This window comes from Pantherophis guttatus, chromosome 6, assembly GCF_059756535.1.
Source record: "Pantherophis guttatus breed Tessera chromosome 6, ASM5975653v1, whole genome shotgun sequence".
Classification (NCBI taxonomy): domain Eukaryota; kingdom Metazoa; phylum Chordata; class Lepidosauria; order Squamata; family Colubridae; genus Pantherophis; species Pantherophis guttatus.
In genome coordinates this window covers 64,717,257-64,740,334 of record NC_142068.1, presented here as the reverse complement: position 1 = coordinate 64,740,334, position 23,078 = coordinate 64,717,257, and the positions used below count along the sequence as shown (strand labels likewise).

General features: G+C 37.8%; 1 protein-coding gene and 1 long non-coding RNA gene across 5 annotated transcripts in view; one reads left to right on the top strand and one right to left on the bottom strand.

Annotated features, from left to right (window-relative positions):
- The window catches only part of TCERG1L (transcription elongation regulator 1 like), a 183,575-nt gene that overhangs the window by 66,967 nt on the left and 93,530 nt on the right, over positions 1-23,078 (top strand). The window lies entirely within an intron of this gene.
- On the bottom strand, positions 8,568-19,503 carry LOC117676741 (uncharacterized). The gene is made up of 2 exons (XR_004594494.3): positions 19,322-19,503; positions 8,568-8,806 (listed from the first exon to the last, which is right to left on the bottom strand). It is a non-coding gene; the product is annotated as an uncharacterized LOC117676741 (long non-coding RNA).

The window sequence follows — 23,078 nt, the reverse complement described above, 5'->3', positions numbered from 1 at the left end:
ATTACTTCAGTATTCTATCTTTCTATTATATATATATATATATCTCCATTCATTATGTAATGATATTTTAAGATTATTTCTTGATTTTTGTTTCCTTAGTTGGTATTCCCTTTTTATCCTACTAATTATTTTTTTTTATTTTGGTTTCCTTTTCTCTAACCAATCATACCATCGTTGCCAAACCAGATAGTAGTCTGTGTCTTCCTTTTCTTGTATTTCTTTGGTAAGCCTGTCCATCTCTGCACATTCCATTACTTTCTGTATTATTTTATCCTCCAATGGCGCATCTTCTAATTTCCACATTTGTGCGAATGTGATTCTTGCTGCTGTCAGAATATGGATTATCAAATATTGTATTTCTTTTTCATAGTTATTTTTTAGTATTCCTAATAGGTATGTTTCTGGTTAAATTCTGTAACTTCTAAGGCTTTGGACCTTAGCCTGTTATCTATTCTCCCCAAAAGTGCACCTAGAATGAATTGTCAAAACTTTCTCCTTGATTCTCAGGACTTTTGATTGTTGAACTTGAGCAGCAGGACTGGACAAGAAATTTGCCTGATGACTCACAGACCTTTCAGTTGGGGGAAAGCACAGAGCTTAATGGATCCTCAGCTAATATAGGAACCTCTGCAGGAGGTGAAGAGCCTTGGTAGTACAGGGGTTTAAGGCACCCTGTTATTAAGCTTATTAAGACCAGCTGCCTGCAATTACTGCAGGGTTCGAATCTCGCCAAGGCTCAAGGTTGACTCAGCCTTCCATCCTTTCTAAGGTAGGTGAAATGAGGACCCAGTTTGTGGGGGCAATAAGCTGACTTTGTATAAAATATACAAAAGGATGAAGGCTATTGCTGAGCACATTGTAAGCCGCCCTGAGTCTTCGGAGAAGGGCGGCATATAAATCAAATTTAAAAAAAAAAGATATAGTTAACGCTCATGTTTAGCATACATGTAATAGGGGTGGGTTTTAGTTGCCCCAGGTACCTTTTTAAATTTTTTGCAGCCACCCTGATGACGATAAGGAAGGGTTACAATTTCCAATGCCAGTATTTTCATAATTGCATTTTTTTGTGGAAATTTTTTAAATAAACGGTGTGTGTGTTTGTGTGTGTGTGTGTGAGAGAGAGAGAGAATGAGAGAGAGTAAATAAAGAGTGGATTAGCATTAACTCAGTATTAGAGTGGATTAGTATTAAGCCAGTATTGGCTTTTTTTTTAATATGAAGGATTTGTTAATGTTTTAGCTAAACAATGAAACCCAATATTTCAGAGACTGTTGCTCTACAAGCCTTCATTTCCTTTCTCCAAAAATGCACTGAGACCACTTTCATTAATTTCCTCCAGATGATTTCCTGACAGTTTGTGTTCATTTGAGGTGCCAATATGAAAGAAGTGTAAATTGAATTAAACTTGGGACATTTTACAGCAATATTACAGTTTCCTGTCCAATTAAATGTGTGAGGAAAACATTGTTAGGGTGTTAAATGAACAGTTATCATGATACCCAACTTTTCTGAACAGAAGGACGATTAGCAAGAGTCTGATTAGGACTCTGTCAAAATCAGAACCATTGAAAAGCAACACACACACACACACACACACACACACATGTATACATACATAACATACACACACATATATATGTATGTATGCATGAATGTGTGTGTGTTGCTTTTCAATGGGTATGTATATGTGTGTGTGTGTAGATAGACAGACAGATAAATAGATAGATAGATAGATAGATAGATAGATAGATAGATAGATAGATAGATAGATAGATGGATGGATATATTGGCAGGATAAATAACAACCTCAGATAATAATAATAATAATAATAATAATAATAATAATAATAATAATAATAATAATAATAATAATAATAATAATAATAATAATTTATTTCTATCCCGCCCTTCTCCCAAAGGACTCAGGGCGGTGTACAGCCTATTTAAAAACACAAGACAAACATCAATTTAAAATTTAAAATTATTAAATAAATTTGGCTCCATTTAAACCCCCAGAAATTTAAAATACCCCAATTTAAAATTATCATGTCGATAGCCCGGCCTGGCGGAACAACAGGGTCTTCAGTGCACAGAGAAATACCCGGAGGTCGGAGATCTTACGTATTTCCGGGGGCAGTTCATTCCACAGGGCTGGGGCTCCCACAGAGAAGGCCCTCTCCCTGGGTGTCGCCAGACGACATAACTTGGCCGATGGCACCCTGAGGAGACCCTCTCTGTGGGAGCGAACTGGCCGGTGGGAGGCTATTGGTGGCAGAAGTTGGTCTCGAAGTTACCTGGGTCCTATGCCATGGAGCGCTTTAAAGGTGGTAACCAGCACCTTGAATCGCACCCAGAAGACCACTGGGAGCCAGTGCAACTCGCGCAGGAGGGGTGTCACATGAGCACAATGAGTTGCGCCCATAACCACCCGCGCGGCCGCATTCTGGACCAGTTGGAGCCTCCGAGTGCTCTTCAAGGGGAGCCCCATGTAGAGAGCATTACAATAGTCCAGCCGGGAGGTGACAAGGGCATGAGTGACCGTGCACAAGGCGTCCCGGTCCAGAAAGGGCTGCAACTGGTGAATCAGGCGAACCTGATAAAAGGCCCCCCTGGCCACGGCCTTCATATGCTCTTCTAAAGACAGCCGTGCATCCAGGAGACACCCAGATTGTGAGCCCTCTCTGTGGGGGGCAAAGATTCACTCCCAATAGTCAGCGATGGCACCTGCTGACTATATCGGGACGCCGGAAGCCACAGCCACTCAGTCTTGGAGGGGTTGAGTCTGAGCCTGTTCCTCCCCATCCAGACCCGCACGGCCTCCAGGCAGCGAGACATCACATCAAGGGCATTGTTGGGGTGGTCTGGGGTGGAGATGTACAGCTGAGTATCATCAGCGTACAGATGACACTTCACCCCAAAACCACGGATGATCTCACCCAGCGGCTTCACATAAATGTTGAACAGAAGGGGCGAGAGGACCGACCCTTGTGGCACTCCCCATGCGAGGTGCCTCGAGGTCGACCTCTGCCCCCCTGCCAACACAAACTGCGAGCGGTTGGAGAGGAAGGAGGAGAACCACCGCAAAACGGTGCCCCCTATTCCTAACCCCCTCAACCACTGCAGCATGATACCATGGTCGATGGTATCAAAAGCCGCTGAGAGATCTAATAGGACTAGGACAGAGGAGCAACCCCTGTCCCGAGCCCTCCAGAGATCATCCACCAACGCGACCAATGCCGTTTCTGTGCTGTGCCCCTGCCTGAAGCCCGACTGGCACGGGTCCAGATAGATAGCTTCATCCAGGTGTCGGGGAAGCTGTCGTGCCACCACGCTCTCAACAACCTTCACCACAAAATGAAGGTTGGAGACCGGACGGTAGTTGGCTAATTCAGCCAGGTCCAGGGAAGGCTTCTTGAGGAGGGGCCTCACTACCGCCTCTTTCAATGTGGCAGTAAAGGCACCCTCGCTCAGAGAAGCAGTTATAATCCCCTGGAGCCAGCCTCGTGTAACCTCCCGGGAAGCCAGTACCAACCAGGAGGGACACGGGTCCAATAAACACGTGGCGGCACTAATCTTACCCAGAACCCTGTCCACATCTGTCCAGATATACAGATAATACCACTCTAATGGCAGAAAGTGAAGAGGAACTAAAGAGCATCTTGATGCGGGTGAAGGAGGAGAGTGCAAAAGTTGGCTTGAAACTCAACATTAAGAAAACTAAGATCATGGCATCCGGCCCTCTCAATTCCTGGCAAATAGATGAGGAAGAAATGGAGGTAATGACAGATTTTATTTTCCTGGGCTCCAAGATCACCGCAGATGGGGACTGCAGCCAAGAAATTAAAAGACGCTTGCTCCTGGGGAGGAAAGCTATGGCAAATCTAGACAGCATACTAAAAAATAGAAACCTCACCCTGCCAACAAAAGTGTATATAGTTAAGGCTATGGTTTTTCCAGTTGCCATTTATAGCTGTGAAAGTTGGACCACAAGAAAGGCTGAACGCCAAAGAATTGAGGCCTTTGAACTATGGTGCTGGATAAGACTGCTGTGAGTCCCTTGGACTGCAAGGCGATCAAACCGGTCAGTCCTAGAGGAGATCAACCCTGACTGCTCTTTAGAAGGTCAGATCCTGAAGATGAAACTCAAATACTTTGGTCACCTAATGAGAAGGAAGGACTCACTGGAGAAGAACCTAATGCTGGGAAAGATTGAGGGCAAAAGAAGAAAGGGACGACAGAGAATGAGGTGGCTGGATGGAGTCACTGAAGCAGGAGTCGTGAGCTTAAATGGACTCCGGAGGATGGTAGAGGACAGCAAGGCCTGGAGGAATGTTGTCCATGGGGTCACAATGGGTCGGACATGACTTCGCGACTAACAACAACATATATATATATTGCGGTCATAAGTCAAGGGCTATCTGTATTAGGCTTTTCTTATGAAATGCTCAAGTTCATTCCCTCAACATTATTTGTTTTATATTTATCAGTACCTGCTGTCCTATTGAATTTTCAGGGAATTTAGCCAGTTTAGTGAAATACAGCTTTAAACTTCTTCACACTGAACTTTCTATCTTGTGAATTTATCCTTGTAAAATGATTTAAATGTTCTTCTAATTTCCATTTAAAGTATCATAAACGGCAGTGGGGAGGTATATAAGCATCCTCAGAGACAGCTACTTTTAAATTCTGGGTCATTTTCATGAAAATTTGCCACAAACAAATATAAGAAGCCCTTTATGAAAGGACAATAGTTATTGCAATTTCATTTGTGATGTGTTTTACAACTGATTGATTGATAAATCTTAAAAATATCATCAAAACAAGATATTATGTGCTTCACACTGAATGTATGTCAAACTCAGCTAAAGAATTGTCAGTCATGAAAATGTAATCCATTTGTGTCAGGTATAATTTCTTTTTCTTGGTTTCTTATGCAATGCACAAGAAATAGAAATTAAACCTTTCTAAATCACAGTTTGAATCTCAGGACATTTACCAAGGTACTGAATAAATATCCAAGCCAAAAGTTATAGTTAGTACAATCCTAGCTAATTTGGTATGATATACTTCAACATTTAAGACTTGGTAGCTAGTTATTTTGGGACGCGGTGGCTCAGTTGCTAAGACGCTTAGCTTGTCGATCGAAAGGTCAGCAGTTCAGCGGTTCAAATCCCTAGTGCCACGTAATGGGGTGAGCTCCCATTACTTGTCCCAGCTTCTGCCAACCTAACAGTTTGAAAGCACATAAAAAATGCAAGTGGAAAAATAGGGATCACCTTTGGTGGGAAGGTAACAGCGTTCCATGCGCTTTGGTGTTTAGTCATGTTGGCCAAATGACCACGGAGACGTCTTCATACAGCGTTGGCTCTTCGGCTTTGAAACGGAGATGAGCACTGTCCCCTAGAGTCAGGAACGACTAGCACATATGTGCCAGGGGAACCTTTACCCTTACCTTTACCTAGCTAGTTATTTATTTTTTTTTGAAGAAAGGATGGATTTTTTGGGTGTGTATATCCCAGAATTACTTAATGTCATTTCAATGTCCTGCCTAAGAAAAATAAAACTAAAATATGCAATTCAATGGCATGTCTTTTGTGACTCCTAGAGTTGCCAAGTACATGTGCTAAAAATGCAAGGTTTTTTCCCCCTAATTTGTTTCTGTTTGGAGAATAAGGTAAGGAGAAAAATAGGTGCTCTCAGACTCCTGAAGCTACTTCCAAACTACCTGCCCCCCTAAGGTTTATAGTAACATCCCTCAACATGCCTTTAAGGTGAGCAAATTTGCACTCCTTGCATTTCTTAATCTTGGCAACTCTAAGATTTACAGCAGGGGTGTCAAACCTCTGATGACACATGACATATCACAACTTTTTTCCCCCTTTGCTAAACTGGGGGTGGGCATGGTCAATGCATGATGCATTAGGCCCTTGGGCTGTGAGTTTGACACTCCTGATCTACAGACTTCAATTTCCAGCATGCTGGCTGAGGAATTCTGGGACTTGGAGTCCACACATCTTAACATTGCCAAGATTGAAAAACACTGTTTTAGAAGGTAATCTATATTACTTAATGTACTTCAAACTAGGAAAGGGTACTGAATTCCATTTGAGGACAGTCCTATTCATTCTTTTGAATAGGATCCCATAGCTCTACCTTCAACCGTAATCCTGGCATTAGTTTTCTGAAGGTATTTTCTCTGCATACAATCAAAGGATAGAAAAAGAATGAAGTATTTTATTTGTTCCTTTACAGCATTCACTCTTATTGTTGAAAATGCTAAAGATGGAAACACTTATTTTAACAATAAAGCAGCCAATATGTCTATTTAAAAATAAAATAATATAACGTAATGAATACAGAAGATTGCCCATGAAACAAACACTTGGTTTGAAGTCCATAGAAAATTTAAATATTAATGATTCAATTGTCCCTTCAGTTATGCATGCTTTTAATAGGAAATTTAATTATCCAGAGAGGAAACAAAAAATTGTAATATTGTACAAAGATTCTTCTATAATCTTTCATGTATTGTAGTTAATGAATACTTCCTTTTTTGTGTTATATTGAATAGGATTTTTTAAAATCAATTTGATTTGCACTCATGTAACTTTCATGAAATCACGTGTTAGTAATTACTAGATAAATTAATGTTGGTTGTGTCATTTAATACTCAACCTCCAATGATTCAGAAAAAGTACATATCTATCACTTGCCATTTCTTTGGAATTTGAAATTAATTTTGATTTAATCTTTCACAACAGTTACACATCTGTTTTCAAAGTAAAATCCAGGAACTCATTCTATAAAGTGGGTTTTTTTCATGGTTTAATCTGTAATCCAGTTGCTGCCTTTCCTTTCTTCTTCTCCTTGTTCTTGATCAAATACACCAACTGTGATAGAGATTTGTTTTTAAAGCAGGGTTTCTTAGACCACAAAACTATGGGACAGAAATATTGAAGCCTATTCAAGGCTTCCATATGCATAATAGATCAATCATTATTTTTCTGTTGCACGTTATTCATTTCAAGATAGACTTAACTATTCTGTTCTCCAGCTCCTTTTTAGGGGTTATGTGCTGCCTGCTTCCTGATGTTTATTAAAAGTAATTAGGATACCGGCATAATATTTTTAGCTGCCACATGAAAAAAGTAGCATGGTGCATAATACACTCATTGGCAGTACATTACATTGACTTCATTATCGGGGTGTGGGTGTAGGTGGGGGATATAGTTCCTGAAGAGATTTTTTAAAAATCAATTGCTACTGCCTCCCCTTCCTTCTACCATCCTCGCTGCCTTAAAGTGTGGCACTTGGTTCCCTCAGAAGCAATTTCTTGAACAGATCCCTGCTCTCATGTGAATAAAACTCTTATGTTTACTTAAACAATTACAACAGCAGAGATGTTCTGTGCTCTGCCTTAAGGAACTTTTCTATGGCTTAACAATACAGTCACAGCAACATGCGACTTTTCAGACAGCATGAGCTCATATATGTTATGAATACATAATATGATTTCTGTGCATAGTGAACTGCAAGTAGATAATAAGCTAGATGGTTGGACTTCAGGCAAGACATCGGTATTATGAATCCTTGTCCACTTTGGAAAAATTACATAATGGCATATATTCCCATTTTTTTCAGTAATATTTTTTTTCAAAACTCCAGTTCTTTGAAAGTACCTTCATATGCTACTGAAGCTACAGGGGATATAGATTATTTTTTCTTAGAAAGATCTCATATTTGAGTTTGGTTAGATCAAAGTAAAGCAAAAATAGATCACATGCCTTTTCAAAAGTTGGAAGGAAATGATGATTTATGAAAGGGCTCGCTTTGACAATGACATTTCCCAGGACAATGATAGTGTGCCTTTAACAACTCTCCTGGGCTTCCGGAAAGCTCTTAAGTGTCTGCCTCTGCTCCCAGGCCTGTGTTTGTGGAAGACTATAATGTTTTATTATTATGGGTTTTTTAGTCCAGCCTATCTCATATTCAGAGTCTACTGAAGTAAGCAACAATAACAAGTACACGAATAAATAAAATATTAGCGAATGTCACAGCATGGTGGTAATATTTCTGAAGATAATAATGATGGTGAGTGTGATGACAATGACTTTAAATAGTATTCCCATCTCTTTACAGCAGTGATAGTTTAGTTGAGTTTTCTCTCTGATCTGTATTACTGCACCCAGACAAAATCATTTTCTTTACTTAGTACGTAAATAAAATTATTAAGTTATTAAAAGTGTGGGGTGAGATGGCTCAGTGGTTAAAAATAATTGACCTTGTCAGCTAGAAAGCTGACAGCCCAGGTTTGAGACCTGAGTGCCGCACAACAGGATGAACTCCCATTCCTTGCCCCAAGTCCTGGCCACCTAGCAGTTCAAAAGCATGAAAATGCAAATAGATTAATAGGTACCACTTCCTTGGGAAGGTAACAGAGTTCCATGTGCCTCAGCATATAGACATGCTGGCCACAGAAAATCTCTTCAGACAATGCTGGCTCCCTCTGCCAAGAAACAGAGATGAGCACTACCTCCTAAAGTCAGAAATGATGGACAGGGAAACTCTTCCCTTTACTTAAAGGATCATGTATTATATACATTGTTCAGGAATTTAAGTTTCATTGATCTTTTCCTTCTTTTTATGTTACTTGTGTCTAAGGCCCTTTTGTCTTTCAGTCACAGAGCTGAAAATTTCCAGGTTTTCTTTTCCATTGTAATACTGATCTTCAGGACTGGGTTTTCACTGTGTATGATTTTTCAAGATATCTTAAAAGGTTGAGCTGAGCTGAGATTCACAATTGTCCCTGGAACAAAAAGAAACCAGTGTGTTATTGGTAGCTCTTTTATTACACTTGTGGAGACATATTCATAAGCAATTTGTACTTCTAAGCAAAGTTAAGTCAACTTGACTTGGCCTCCCCCCCACCCCTTTTAATTGTAAATGCAGTTAGCATTCTGTATTTAGAGAGAAAGTTGGGCATGGAATGCTGCCTCCCTCTGCTGGAAAGCCAGAGCCCCTTCCTGGCCTCAGAGGGAAGGGGTGTCGGCATTCCCGGGGCTTGGGTTGGGGGCCAGCAGGCAGGAGAGCTTCACCTCAACTCTGTCCAGGATGAAGCCCCCCCAGCCCACCACTGAGAACAAGCCAGTGTAGCTCCCTCCCCCTTCCTGTCCACTTCCCAGCCAGCGTGCCTCTTACCCTTCTGCGGCATCTCCATGTCTGAGGAGCTGCACTCTCCTCCTGGGACAGCTTGCCTCTCCGACAGCAGCTCCAGCATCCCGGCCGGAAGCGTCATCATGAGAACCACCGCCGCCCCCTCACCCCTCACAGGGGCAGGAGCAGTGGATGGAGTAGGCAGCCGTCCAGCCAGCAAATGCTGCACTGTTTCCCCATGCACCCAAGCCAGCCAGGTGCTTTGGACCATGGATGTGCATTGGTGCTGGGAGCTGGAGGGCTGGAGCCACCCAAGAAGCCTGCTCGGACAGGGAGGGAGGGAAGCCCCGGCCCACCCATCCTGGCTGGCAGCTCTGCTTCTCTTGCTCTTCTGGGTTATGGTGTGCAGGCCACCTGGTCTTCACACACGCAGGAGCACCTGAAACCAGAAGAGCAACTGCCCAGTGAACATGCACGCACTGGGAAGATGATCTTACATTTTCCCGTGCATGCATGCACACTGGCCAGCTGGGCTTTGCACATGCATGAACGCCAGAAACCAGAAGATCATCTTCCCAGCATGTGCATGTGCATCGGGTGGCTGCTGTTTCGGTTTCTGGCCCTCCTGTGCATGTGAAGACCAGTTTGTTGTTGTGCCAGAACCTGGAAGAGCAATGGGCGACGGCTCGCGTGCCCGGAAAGATGGCTCTGCATGCCACTTCTGGCACATGTCCCATAGGTTCGCCATCACAGTTCTTGCCCAACCCCCTGCTCAAGCAGGAGATCCTATACCATTTCAGACAAGTCCAGTTTGTCCAGTCTCTTCTTAACAACCTCCAGTGATGAAGCATATGCCCATAGAAGTTTGGTATATAATTATGTGGATTGTGTGTATGTCTTCTATCATGTTGTCACCATATGCTAAATAATAATTAGAAAGAAGAAAGAAGAAAACATCTTGAGGAAAGTTTCCACTATAGTTCAAACATGTTTCCCAACTAATGCAAGCAGAGAAATTCTACCCTTTTGCTATAGACCTTCAATCTATATTACTGTTGAGTGGGGCTCAATAGGTCACTCAGTAGGTCACTCTGTCTCCACAGGGTATACAGAGTTTTAAATACCTGAAGAATCATATTCCCATTTCATGTGATTTTTCTTCCTTATACTACCATCAATTACAACCTATATTTTTCCATAATTTTTTTTTCAGATTAGATTTTTTTCTTACAACAACTTGTACCTCAGTGGAAAAATCAGCCAAAGGTACAGCTGAGGTTAGAATTTAATGGGTGCAGTTATGAAGGGCCACCTAGTTTTTTCTATTTTCTGTTAGCAGTCTCTTGATGGTCTTTGTATGTGTATGTCTATGTTTGGACACAAACACATAAGATATTTTATATATTGTTTCTTCCTTATCAGCTGAACAGTAGTAGATAGAGAGTAAATAGCATCTACTTTGAGATTGTCGCTAACTGCCTTATACATACAAATACACATATTGCTGTTTGTTTTGTATTTGTTTTGTATTTTGTTAATATACTCTCCCTAATCCTGTTTTGGTAGTCAAATTGATGGTAGTCAACTTTAATTACATGTAAATAATTTTTATAACTCAGGATTTTTCTTTTTAATGAAATGGGATATTTCTCATTCAAAATACATTCAAGCATACTGTTCAAACATCTGGCTGAGCCATTTTAAAGCTTGTTTTAAACTCAGATAGCTTCAAGTGCAGTTTTATTTCTGCAAGGCAGGAATTGATATGAGTGAAATTTATATTCATGATGGGGATGGCAGTTTTAAAGAAATAATAAGGACTTCTCTTGTTCCAATAGCTATCACATATGGTGAACCTGAAAAAATATATCATGCTGTGGAGATGCATTTATTTGTTTAACTACAGGTATATGCCCTCAAGAAATTATCATTTAATTCATACCACATAGAATTCTTAGGAAAATTAAGACTATTAAGCTTATCTCCTTAATCATTATAAAAATCTAGACGCATTACCAATAAAAATTTGTCTAGTCTCTGCTGGAAAATGCCAACAAGGGGTAACTGATTCCCCTATCAAAATAGTCTTACAAACATGTAACCAGCGTCAGTCTTCTTGTAACTTGAGAACAATACTGATCCTTATTTTCTGGTTATTTCTGGAGAACGTTCTCTCTCTATTTTTTTCATATATTTGAAAAATGTTACCATTTGTTCCCTGCAATAATCTTTTTGCAAGGTGAACATACCCAGTTACATTAGTCTTTGATCATAAGGTTTAGTTTCTAGGCTGTTGATTATCTGCATTGCCCTTCTCATCTTCTTAAACTAAAAGTTTAAAATAAAACCTGACCAATGCAGAATAGAATAGAATTACTATTTTTTTTGTAATTTGGAAATTAGAATTCTACTGATGCAGCCAGAAATTGTATTTGCCTCTTATCAACCTTTTCACAATTTTGACTCCTATTCAACATGATTTCTAAATCAATTTCGCATGTATTACTACCAGTCCAGAAACTCACCACTTTTTGCATATATATTGAATTTTAATTAAATCTTAATTGTCTTTGTCAAATACCATCCTATTATTTTAATACTACTTCTCTCACTAATCAAAATAATTTTGAACTCCTTTCCAGTTTGGTAGATTTTAAAGTATCCCACCCAGTTTTGTATCATTTGAAAATTGTATATAATTTTCATCCAGATCATTTATGAAAATGTTTGAGGCACAGGAACAACTCATATAATATTCTGAAATATATCTCACTTTATTCCACTTGATAAGGAACTATTCATGACTACTCACTGAGTAGTTTTCAAGCTAGTTATGAATCTACTGTCTAATCCATACATGCTAATTGGGATATCATGAAATACTAAATCCAAGATAGTTTTTATTAATTACTGTATTATTTTCAAAATGTTTATAGGTGAATTGTTCATAACCTGACCTAGATTTTTTTTTAAGATTATTGTCTGACTAAGTAATCTGGTTCATCTTCTTTTTAAAGTTAGAAATAAACAAAAAATAATTTTCTCAAATAGTTTCCTCATTCTACCAAATTTCTTAAGGATAATGAATAGAAATTCATCTAAACCCTCAACAAGCATTTTTAGCATTGTTTGTTTCACTTGAACTCAGAGTCAATAGGCTTAAGTATACTTCTGTTTTGTTGGAACTAGAATCTTAATTGCTTAGTGAAATGCAGAGAAGATAGAATCAGTGTAGAAGCTCTTCCTTTTCTTTGTTATTTGTCACTCATTTTTCATGTTCACTGAGTGGCACTGTTTCTTATTGTTTTAAATGGAACATATTTGAAAGTGACACTTTTGTTAACTAATCTCAGGTCATTATGAGCTTTAGCATTCCTGACACCATCTCCAACGTTTATCCTTTACAATACAATACAATTTATTATTACAGTCTTAGACCAGAACAATTATCGTTTAAAATCTTCACATTTCAAATAAGTGTTCTTGTAATGATATTGGCCTTTTTCCTGCTGTATTTCTTTTTCCTCATTTGAACTGCTTGCAATTAAGCATTTAATTTCACTTTTTTGGGGTAGCTTCCAACCATCTTGGATTATTTTCTCAATTATTTTTCCTTCCATGGAGTCCTACTCCACTGTTCTGAATTTATTAAAATGTCCTCTTTTTTAAAGTCTAAGATCTGCCTTCAAGTATTAGCGTTGTTATACGCTATCTAGAGTTGCTTTTGATAAGATGGGCAGCTATAGGAATTAAATAAGTAAAAAATAATTAAACAAATAATGTACACTCAGCTTTAATGTCTGGAAATATCTAAACTTTCAGCGTTAGGTGGTTATTTTCCCCCGAAGTTTCTCCTATTTTCCACCTGTCTATTATTTTTCTCCTAGAAACAAATCTTGGATTGCCCTTCTCCACTTTTTGAAGGAAAAAGTCATCAACAGGCTAGATCAATAATTTCCCAAAACAGCCATGCTTGGCAGAATTTGTCTCTTAATGTAAGCCTCTTACAATTATTAATCCATACACCTTGAAAGTTTAAATATGTTGAAATAAAATCTTTCAATACATGTCACAATAAGCAACAAGCATCTTCTTTGCTATGGACATTCTCAGTCATCCAGGTCATGGTTGTCCCAAAGGTGCTTTTTCAAAAGACAACTGGACTTTCTTTTTTACTCCTTGAAGACATTTTGCTTCTTATCTAAGAAGCTTCTTCAGTTCTTTCCAATTCATAACAAGTTACACGTTTCTATTCTCAATATCTACTCTCTGTATCACATCCTAGAAGAAGATATTTCTAAGTCAGCCCCAGTAGTCCATTTACCTTGCTCAAAAATGGTCACGAGTTGACTTTAAAAGGTAAAACTTCTGAAAGCTAGGAACATATGATGACGAGCAGTTACCCATCAATTGTTGAGTATAAGTTTGGATCATGCATTTCTCCTTGTATTAAAAAGAAGATAATTTTCATAAGGTTTCCCCATCATCTACCTTTCCCTAGAATGTTCCCTGCACATTTTACACTATACCATAGAATATCTGAGGGTAGAGAGGCATAAGGCATGCAAAAAGAAGACTAAGATGGGGCACATCATTTCATGAATTCTATTCTATTGTACAGAGGGAAAGTTAGAATACCCAAGCCTATAATTTGATTTGAAATCCAGTGATTTCCATTCCTTTTAAAATTAGAGTGCTCTCTAATATAGCTATAGGTGCACCTGTATAGTTTTTAAGATGGAATGAATAGATATCAACCTATTCCTTCCCTATACAAATAACAAAGATAGTGAATATGTGGCATCTCACCCTAGCACTGTACAGTATATTAAACTATTCTCTTTACTGTTCAGCTGCTCTATAATTCTGTGCTCAGGTAAATTATACCTATGGTAGTTTGAGAAAAATGCAGAACCAGAATCGGTTTCCTCATTACTCATCTATTTTGTCACTAAAACATATATTTTTTCTGAACATTATATTGCCTTCTGATGAAAATATATATTTTTGTCCTTTAAAAGCCTTGAAAAAAAATCATAGCATTCATGGTAGTCATTGCGTTTTGTACTGAGATAGCTTAGTGTGTTGTTGTTTTTTTCTATGCTGTATCAACAGAGATTTTCAACAAAGAAGATGAAGGGGAAAAAAGGATTAATAAGGAAATGGAGGAAAGAGGGGGAAAAGAATAGATGTGACAAAAAACAGATTAGCATTTTAAGGTATTAATTAAAAGAATGGGAAGTCAGTCCTATTGTTTGTATATTTTTTTCTGGTAGAGTTTTAAACTAATTTTATTATTTTCAATAGGCAGAGATGCTCTGTTATTGCTTTTTCTTTATTTATAGCATTGCTGCCTTTCTGGCTGTGACTACTTTTTGATTTAATAAATTCTCTATAATAATTTAGTGTTCTTTTTTTGTTTGTCTGTTTTGTCTTATGGGATGAAATTGAAAGATAGCCAGCCAAGGACATTGCAGATTATTGATTATTTTATTATAGAATGGAAAACCATCATATTCATTCCTCAGGTACCTCAGGAATCTCATCACTAAGCTAAGGTCAGAAACCATACCATCAAACTTTTGCAAAACTATAACTTCTTGTATGAAATTATTTATTTTGCTAATTAATATCTATACTTTCAATGCATACCTGTATGATTTGACTGATTATGGGCCACTAAGATGCTACCACATAGATAGATTTTATCCATAGCTGTATGATTTAGTTACAAATAAAAATGAATAAATCTCTCTCTAAAAGACATACTTGCATAAACACACAAAGAGAATCATCTATAGCAACTGGCAGTCAATCTCTCTGAAAATAGTATATTAGGATGACTCATATATTACAGTTTAAGTGAACCATGCAGTAGAGTGATGAAATCATCATAGGAAATTATCATTCTGACATCTGTTTTAAGTGAAGGTATAATTTGTCACCTTGCCTGGAATATAGAACTCCATTTTCACTAATATAAAATGACAATTTATTTGTTAGTTTTCTAGCTTTGTTCGTGTACTTTGCTTTTTGTTCCCCACCAATAGCTAATATGCAGTTTTTGTCAAGTGGTAACTTAGGAGTAAAATTAATGAGAAGTGTATGTATTACTTGTAGCAATCTTCTTTTAATGCATTTCCTTTACACCTCTCTGCATGACACAATTTGATGATCTGCCTGACTGATTATGTAGCACTTTGTAAAATTTAAAACATATTTTTTTCAGAAATTGAGTTGATGCACATGTTAAAGATTGTCATCTTTAGTGTATGAATGATAAATGCAAATATTTCATGGATCTCTCTCTCTCTCTCTCTCTCTCTCTCTCTCTCTCTCTCTCTCTCTCTCTGTTTCCCTCTCTCTCTCTCTCTCACACACACACACACACCATTATTCGTGTTTTATCACACCCGTCACACTTGTATTTTCTTAAAAAAAATTCCAACTGTGCAAAATTCTGCCTAATCATGGGATAAAAGGAACAAGTACAAAAAATGAAGGGAACATATTATCGGAAGTCTTTGATTCTATTTAGTATGTGCTATATCAAATTCGGTGGAAAGTGGACTGATTTTAGCAGGCATCTACAGTAACTCATCTCTGATTCAAAATTCTCTGGAGAGCTCAGCTTTTAATAAGTTGTTTGGGAGCTTAGCACATTTGAAAGGACAGGACATCATGCTCTGCACTAAAAGGCCTTGAAGATTTCTTTGAAAATAGTATTTTACATTTCTGCAAGGAGGAAAGTATTAGATTCAAGGGCTGACAAGTCTGTGAATGACTTTTGCAATTATTATTAGGGCTGTGAAAAACTTCAAAGGGGTGATTTTGGCTTCAAAGGTTCGAAAGAAGCACTTCCTCGGAGCTGCTTTGCGGAGTAACACAGCATCCTCACTTCTAAGACTTAAAGGGATGATCTTTCTTTCCTTTGCTCTGCTTTGAGGGTCCCTTCTCAGTATAGGTTTTTTTTGGGGGATACAGTGGCCAAATATATGTGAAAGGTGCTGCTGTCCTCTTCTGGCATGACTTGCCTGAGGCTTTGGCAAGTAGAGCCAGATGATATGGTGCTCAACCTTCTCCAGCACAGCTTGCTAAAATAGTTGGCCAGTGCTCTTTGGCCAGGCTCTTTGGCCAGGGTTCTTCTGAGGCACAAAATCTGCACAGAAGCCTTTTCTGATATAGAAACCTAAGGGAAAAAATCCTCATGGAAGCAAAGTGTGATGCCAGTTTGTTCCAAGGAAGAGAACACATCGCTTACATATAGATACATAATCACTTTCTCTCTCAGTCACTCTCTCTCTCATTCATTCTCTTTCTCTCTCTGTCTGTGTCTCTCTGTCTGTCTGTCTCTCTCTCTTTTTCCACTGTAACTTATATGTGTGCTTGAGAACTCCATCATAGAATAGAATAGAATAGAATAGAATAGAATAGAATAGAATAGAATAGAATAGAATAGAATAGAATAGAATAGAATTTTTTATTGGCCAAGTGTGATTGGACACACAAGGAATTTGTCTTGGTGCATATGCTCTCAGTGTACATACATTCATCAAGACCATCATCCGTGAAATGGTCATGTTTAACAAACAAAGCACATTATTTCAGAGCTGTGTGTCCTCTATTATTGTTTTTAAGCCTGTGGTTTTTCAGAATTATAAGCCAGATGCAATTATTTTCTTTTTAAAAAGCAATATGTCAGACTGCTGGAAACTTAAGGTCTCTATAAAGTATCTGGCCATTCTAAGTGACTCTCTACAGGAGGACAACAGTGCTGGCAGAGCAGGAAGTGATATGACCACCACAAAGGACTAATTTGAGAGATTGAATGTATTCATGTATTTCAAAGTGAATTTGTAACAAGTAGAAGGAGATTTTTCTTACTCTAACTCTTCCTGGGACATAAAATATTTATATATGAGCCAAGTAATGAAATATATTTCCTCTGTATCTCACATTTCCCAAGATTGCAGGCATGTGAGAAGAAACCGCAATAATTTTATACATACAGGTAGTACATGACTGGAGAAGCTTAACTACATTAAGATGGTCTATGTAAATACAGCTGTACTCCTACTTTATGTAGGATTATTGATTCTGTTTGGATGACCTTTAGCCAATACCTGTGGCTCAGCTGCCTGGTACTAACTCCTTGGATACTGAAGGTCGAATTAATCTGGTTTAGTGCCTACATTTTAGAAAGAAACAATGACAAGCTTTTTTCTTGGAAGTTATATAAGTTATATAAGTATATAATCTATCTCAGCATCTACTTCTGTCTTACTATCAAGCACCATTGAGAGTGTCCTGACGTACGGCATTCTTGCATGGTATGGGAGCAGCTCTGTAGTGGACAAAAAAGCTCTACAGAGAATCATTAAAATTGCCCAGAATATCATCGGACTCCAGCTACCAGCCCTGGACGACATCTTCAAATCTCACTGTTTGAAGAAGTTGCATAACATTCTCAGAGACTCTTCCCATCCTGCTTACAATCTTTTTGGACTGTTGCCTTCTGGCAGAAGATACAGAACAATTAAAACTTGGACCACACGTTTTCTGAATAGTTTTTATCCCAGAGCTATAATTGCACCTAACAATGAACTAAAGGGCCACCATCAGTGAGCTGTTGGACAGTATTACTTGGTCTGTTGTGTGGATGTTTGGGTGGTTTAGGGGTGGGGAGTTGTGGTGGGTGGAAGTGTGTTTGGGGATTGTTATGTATGTTGGACCTGGTCTTTGGGTGTTAAGTAAATTCCGTTGTATGGATGTACTGTGTATACACCAACAATAACAATAAAGTTGTTATTATTATTATTATTATTATTATTATTATTATTATTATTAGTAGTAGTAGTAGTAGTAGTAGTAAGCAAAACTACAGGTTATTATGAAGATTGAGCACAAATTCAAACATTTTTCCCCCTACTCATTACCTTTTTTAACTACTGTATTTTTAGGAGTATAAGACACACTTCCCCCCTCAAAAGAGGGTGAAAATTTGGGTGCGTCTTATACACCGAATGTAGCCCCACCCACACACCGAACCACACCCTTTGGCCTCTCTCCCAGGAATTTATCTCCTTGCAGCAAACAGCAAACAACCCATTTCAGCTTCAGCAAAGCCTGATTAGCACAAGCAGCTGTTTGTTTGTTGGATCGGCCTTCTGACTCTCAGCTGTTTCAGGCTGCAGGGATTGCCATTGCCTATTGCTGCATGACCCATTTGCTGCAAGGAGGCAAATTGCTAGGAGGCAGAGGCAGATTGTTTTTTCTTCTGCTAATCAGACTGTGCTGAAAATAAAATGAAATTGAAACAGGCTGTTTGCTGTTTGCTGCAAGGAGGCAAATTGCTAGGAGGCAGAGGCAGATTTTTTTCCTTTGTATTCCTCCCCAAAAAAGGTAGTGCATCTTATACTCCGAAAAATACAACTTACATTACATAATGATGCTCTAATATTAATAATAAATAATTTGTCTATGCAACTGTATTTTAATTCTTTTTGCACAGTAACATAACACCTAAAATGGTGTGGAGGCTGAAAAAGCGCCGCGCGGAGGCCAAAAACAGCTGAAAGGTAGGGGCCAGTGGGTGGGCGGGGCTTCAGCAACATTCAGCAACATGTGTGTATAAGATGCACAGACATTTCCACCCACTTTTTTTGGGGGGGTGGGAAGTGCGTCTTATACTCTGAAAAATATGGTATGCCTCTGTCAATGAAACATGCACATGACATTTACAGGCCAACATTGAATGATCCAAAATGTCCATTTGTCTGCAGGCCCACCAAAGACAGCATTGCTGATGAAGACAGTGCTGTTTCCCACTTATTGCTAAAAATTCTGGGAAGTTCACTCATCTCAAAATTGCCCACATTAGGAAACAGCGGTTTCCTAATAACAAATAGCTCTTAGACATAAGGTGAGATATTAATTGATCAAGTGATGATGTGAGAAGATTCCCAAACAAAATGTTAGTTGAGAAAAATATACACTTTCCCCAGACTGCAGAGATGTTTGCTATATAGCACACTGAGTGCACACAGTCTTAAAGATGGGGCTTTGTTTCTTTTCTCCCTGTCCTGAGATAGAAACTTATCCAGTATCTTTTAATGAACAGATGAGAGTTGTATTGGCTTCTTTTAATCACCCTACTAAGATAACTTACATTCCAGGCTCATAGTTGTCAAGTCTTCAGAGAGTATATTAAAATGAATTTGAATGTTACTGAGATTTTGTCTTGTTCTCCATGAGGTGGATGGTACTTATAATCATGGCATGTCTATAGTCATGCAAATCTAGAGCTACCAGAGAACATCAACTACTGTCATCCAGACTGCCTCCAAGATGGCCTACAATGGATCTAAGCTTTGTGATCTTGCCAGAAAGCCCCAGATTATGAAGTCATAAACCTTTGTGAATTTCCTCTCCCAATGATGTCTACATTTGTTTGTCTGTCTGCCAACAAGATAGGCAGTCTGTCTGATAGGTAGCTAACTCTATGAAGATTGTGGAAAGAAGGAGGGAAGGAAGGAAGGAAGGAAGGAAGGAAGGAAGGAAGGAAGGAAGGAAGGAAGGAAGGAAACATATTTAATTATGTAAACCCACATTTCTTTGCAATGGCTAAATCCACTTCTTTCTTTGCACCTGATACATTCTGATGCAGTTCCAGGTGCACCACACATAATGGAATGTGAATTATGGACAAAAGAAAAAAAACGCTTCTGTTGATACTACATCATTAATGAAATCCTTGGTGCTATTGTTCCTCTACATTATTTCCCAATTTCTTTTCCTAAATAAATTTCCAGTTTGTTAATTTATAATAATTTCTTCTAACACTATATAATTAACTTCGGCTTCTTAATATGCCTTTGCGCTATAATTTCATGTTCAATCAACATTTATTTTCAAAGGCACCCAACTTTATCCCTAGGAGTCTGGTGCATTTGAACGATAAATATACTTATTTTATGGCTAAGATTTGTTCCCTATTTAGCATGCAGTTGTTTCTGTGTGATGTGTGGGGAGGTAAAGTGATGAATTTAAAAACGGAACTGCACTTCTGTATGTATCCTTCTGAGCTGACTATTACCAAAAATAAAATAACCCGTACTGTTGGATTAATTTCTATGCAATCTTATTTCATCACACTACATTTGCCAAACAGATAGGCTGCTTTCTTTCTCACATTTATAAACTAATTCACTCCAGAAAGGTATCTTTGTTCGAATTTAAAGTCAATTCAAATGATACACTAGGCTTGATCCAGTGTTGACTATGGATTGATTAGGTACTTTTACCCAATCAGTTTGGAGCAGGAAAAAATAGTCCCCATTTTTTGTCTGCATTCCATTCATTTCCTTTCAAAAGCTGACACATCCCCCCATAGATTTTTTTCACTTTTTTTAAAAGTATTAAAACATAGGGTTGTAGATTTAATATTGATTATATCAGAAATTAGTGCTGTATTTTCCTAAATGAACAAGTCATCAAAATATATTCCATAATTAATTGCTGTGTTTTTATTAACCCAACAAAAGATTTGCAAAATGAAGGTAGTTCCTGATTTACAAGCATTCATTTACTGACCATTCAAAGTGACAAAGATATTGAAAAACCTTAGGACCATTTTTCACACATTGCAACATTCCCCTGGTTATATTATCGAAATTCAGCACTGGAACTGGTTCATTTTTATGATGTTTGCACTATCCTGGGGTCATGTGATCCCCTTTTGCAAGCAAAGTCAATGGGGATTCAGTTAACAATTGGGTTACTAACAGCTGCAGTGATTCACTTAACAACTGTGTCAAGAAAGGTTGTAAAATGGGGCAAAACTCCTTAACTGTCTCACTTACTGTAGTAACAGAAATTTTGGGCTCAGTTGTGGTCATAAGTCTTGGACTACCCATAGTCTACAAGCATTTGAGTAAACAAAAGATCTTCATCAGCCAAGATAGTTAAAAAGCCAATAAGGGTGGAAAAATGAAGTACATATTTCAAAATAAATTAAAAGATAAAAGTTTGTAAATAGATCTGATTCTAAAACTCTAAAAAATGAGCAAGAATGCTAGTTTACACAATCTCCATCCAGCATGGCCAATGGTCCTGCTTTATCCCTTAAATACACACACATACATATATCCCCAAAATACTCTGCCAAATTTTTGATTGTGGTTTTAACATTCTCTTCAAATCTTGTGGCAACTTTTCCTTAAACAGCACACTTGTGCATGATAGACAATTCGATTACAAGTACAATAAATAGCCAATTAAATCATAGAAGTTAAAATCAGCATTGCATCATGGTTAAAACCATAACAACTGATGATGGCAACAATGATAGCAAAATGGCAAATAAGATATAAGCAATTCTCACTTTGTAAGCATTTTAAAAAATTGCTTCACACTGACTTATTTAGATGTGCACATGAACAGACATTGCTGCTATCTACTTTTTAATTAGCACTGTACTTTAGGTTTTTATATATGTGTATTTTTCAGAAATTATTTTTTTAATATGAACCTGGCCAGTAATTTCTAATTTTAATTAAATTGTAATTTTAATGTGGATCTGGCCAGTAAACGGTCAGCTCCATCCTGACTCTACCCCGAATTAAGGAATGACAAAGTTGTAAAAAGATAATTTTATTAAACTATAATGATCTTGTAACCCACTGAATGGAGTCTGATTGGGATAGGTAACAAATATAATAAATAAATATATGACACACAAATGTGAAACAATAGTCTGGATGAACCAATAGTTCTTCAATTGATGTGGAAGCTAACACCAGTCACAACTGGACAAGACATTTTCTGTAAATCTAAAACCAACCTAACTCTTTCACAAACCTAATTCTTTAATTGTGCCATAATCTATTTTCATTATAACGACATTGGAGACCTTGACAAGGGATTTGCTAGGTTTATAGAATATGTAGTTGTTTATTTATGTTATATGTGTATTTTTAAGAAATTATTTTAATCAAAATCTGGCCAGTAAATTTTAATTTTAATTAATTTTTAATGTGCCTTAGGCAGATAAATGTGCAGGGCCATCCAGTTGTCCCAACTCTACAGTGAATTAAGGGGTGACAGGGTCATAAAAAGGGTGTTTTATTATTCTATAGTGATCTTGTCGCCTGTTGAATGAGGTCTGATTAGGATAGGGAACAAATATAATACATATGAGATACCTATATTTATTTATTGTATGAAATGTTTCATATGAAATGTGAAGCAAGATTCTGGGTGTACCAATAGTTCTTCAATTGATATGGAAGCTAATATTTCAAAACCAGTCATAACTGGATAAAAAAATATTCTCTAAAGCGCCCCTAACTCTTTCACAAACCTAACTTTTATCATGTTGTAATCTATTTTCATTATAATGATATTGGAGATCTTGATGAGGTTTGCTAGGTTTATAGAATGTGTAGTTGCCATCACCAAGGCACTTTCTACCATTGCTGGTGGACCTGCCCCCAAGTGAAAAAATTCTGGAAAATGATCTGGAAATGGATTATGGAAATAATAAAAGATAATATTGATTTTGAACTGAAAATCTTTCTCCTGGGAATCCTGAAAACAGAATACGAAAAAAAGAAGAAGTATCTAATTATACATATAACGACAGCGGCAAGAATAACCTACGCTCAGTATTGGAAAGAGAAAAAACTACCACCCGAAGAACAAGTAATCAGGAAAATATTAGAGTGCGCCGAAATGAATAAGCTAACATTAGAACTTAACAAAAGAGAGAACACGGAATATTATAATGAGTGGGAGCTGTGGTATGAGTGGATAGAGAAAAGAAACAAAAAGTGAAGTTTGAAAAGTATAAAGGTTAACTAATAATGATCATAAAGTGTTAACTATTACTATGTGCATTACTGAATTAAGGTTGTAATCTATGTAAA